Source organism: Otolemur garnettii, unplaced genomic scaffold, assembly GCF_000181295.1.
Source record: "Otolemur garnettii isolate 467f Iridium unplaced genomic scaffold, OtoGar3 scaffold00017, whole genome shotgun sequence".
Lineage (NCBI taxonomy): Eukaryota > Metazoa > Chordata > Mammalia > Primates > Galagidae > Otolemur > Otolemur garnettii.
The window spans coordinates 11,045,594-11,047,966 of record NW_003852412.1 but is presented as its reverse complement, the minus strand read 5'-3'; positions in this window follow the sequence as shown (position 1 = coordinate 11,047,966).

The following is a 2,373-nucleotide window of genomic DNA, read 5'->3' as shown; positions in this document are numbered from 1 at the left end:
AGGCCAGAAGGCATTTTCATGACTGAGAATTTCAAGGTTCTGCAAGACAGTTTTTTTTTTTTTTTTTTTGAGACAGAGCCTCAAGCTATCCCCCTGGGTAGCATGCCATGGCATCACGCTCACAGCAACCTCCAACTCCTGGGCTCAAGTGAGTCTCCTGCCTCCGCCTCCCAAGTAGCTGGGACTACAGGCGCCCGCCACAACACCCAGCTATTTTTTAGTTGCAGCCATCATTGTTGTTTGGCGGGCCCGGGCTGGGGATTCGAACCCGCCACCTTAGGTGTACGTGGCTGGTGCCTTAGCCACTTGAGCCACAGGCGCCGAGCCTGCAAGACAGTTTTTGAAGAATCCTTAAGCTTGAAGACATCAAATGAGGCTGCAGAATTGTAGCCTTTTTTAACACTTTTATCCCCTGCTTAAATAACTGGGTGAGGCATGAAATACTAAGGGTGGCTAGTGGATGGTCGGGAAAGTTTTGTTTAGTTTTGTTTGGATGATTTGAGTTTTGTTTTGTTTTAACATGGGTTTCTTTTCTGTCTGGGAAGTAGTCGATGCTCAGGGAAAAAGTCTGATGTACTTAAAAGGAAGAAAATTGCCCCAATCTCCAAAGCAAGTTTATTAGTCTTGATATACTTCCCATGAGCCTTTGCTCCCCACTTGGATCTATTTTTCACCCGTCTTGCTGGTTTCATACTGCAAACAGATCATCGCGTCTTGCTTTTTAAATATTACAAGCACTTCTCTGTGCCATTAAATATATGTAATAAATTTCATTTTTCACGGGCTTAACAGTTTCTGGAAAAGTCCACCGGGACTGAATATCTTAGAGTGCTCCTAGTCTCATGCTAATATGTATATTAGCATAGTAACAGATAAGGTTGTTGTTAACAAATAGAAATCTATTTTTTTTTTTTTTACATTTAGAAATGGGGTCTCACTCAGTCGCCCAGGCTAGAACATGGATCAGAGCTCAATGCAGCCTCCTGGGCTCAAGCAATCCTCCTGCCTCAGCTTCCAAAAGTGCTAGCATTACAGGCATGAGTCACTGTGCTGGCCTTTGTTGCTTACAACTATTTCTTGAGAATAGATTCCCAGAAGACATTCAACTGGGTCAAAGGTTATGAACATTTAAAGGTGATGACATTTTGTCCAAAAAAAATTGCTTTTCTGAAGCATGTCTTCCAACATTCTCTTCTATTTATTGCTCGCTTCTATTCATATTATTTTCCTTATTTTCTTCATTCTTTCTATAGTTTCTTTTGAGACAGAGTCTCATTTTATCGCCCTCGGTAGAGTGCTGTGACGTCATAGCTCACAGCAACCTCAAACTCTTGGGCTCAAGCCATTCTCTTGCCTCAGCCTCCCAAGTAGCTGGAACTGTAGGCATGAGCCACTGCACTCAGCCCCTTCTATATATTATATTTGTGAGGGAGCTGTTTATAGCCATCATGGAAAAAACTCATTGTTAATTGGATAAGAGTCAGTGTTATCTTGTTTTAAATCGCAGCTATTTGATTACTGCTGAGGTGTAACAATGTTTGTTTTCTATACGTTGGCTAACAAGTTATATTAATAGTTTCTTTCATCCCTTATTATTTTTCTTCATCAACACGTAAGACAGTTTCTATAATGAAGAATTTACTCCCATTTTATTGTATGTGTCTGTTCCAAAATCTTCATTTTCCCCCTGGTGCAGTGGAATCATTCAGCCTCTGATGATGATGATCCCTGGGTTGATTTATTTGCCTTAGAGTTTGCAAAGCTCCTCATTCCAGCACCATCAAGACTGAAGCTCCTAATGCTAACTGACACTCCAGTATGTCCCTGAGGTCACCGTTTCCAGCCAGACCCAGAGACAAGAAACATATCCTCATCTGCTTTCTGGTAACCAGGCGCTGCTACTATCTTTAAAAAAAAAAAGGGAGTCGCCACTCTAAACCCCTAGTGTCATGTGAAATGGTTTTATGTATGAGATTAGAGCCTTTGAAGCTGTCTTTTTACTTAGAAAAGAACCTAAGAGGGGAGAAAAAGGGAAGGAGGCATAGAGTGAAAGATACTACCCCCCCAATTTTAATTAAGCACCCATGCTACCACTGCATTAAAAACTGCCCCAATTTTATCAGAAAAAAAACGTTGCCCCAGAAAATAATTTTAAGGATATGAGAATTAAATTTTCTGAATGTCTGGACCCCTCATCCTAGCCAAATTTTGCCTCAAAGCTGTCTCTTAGGGGACCTGCTAATTCAAGTATGGTCCAAAAGGAGCAACTTGAACCTAACCAAGGAAGGCAAGGAAGTTAGACAAGCAGATGTCACTCAGGCCTGTTGCTTCAATCTGCAGTTTAACAAGATCCCCAGGTGACCCTATATGCAT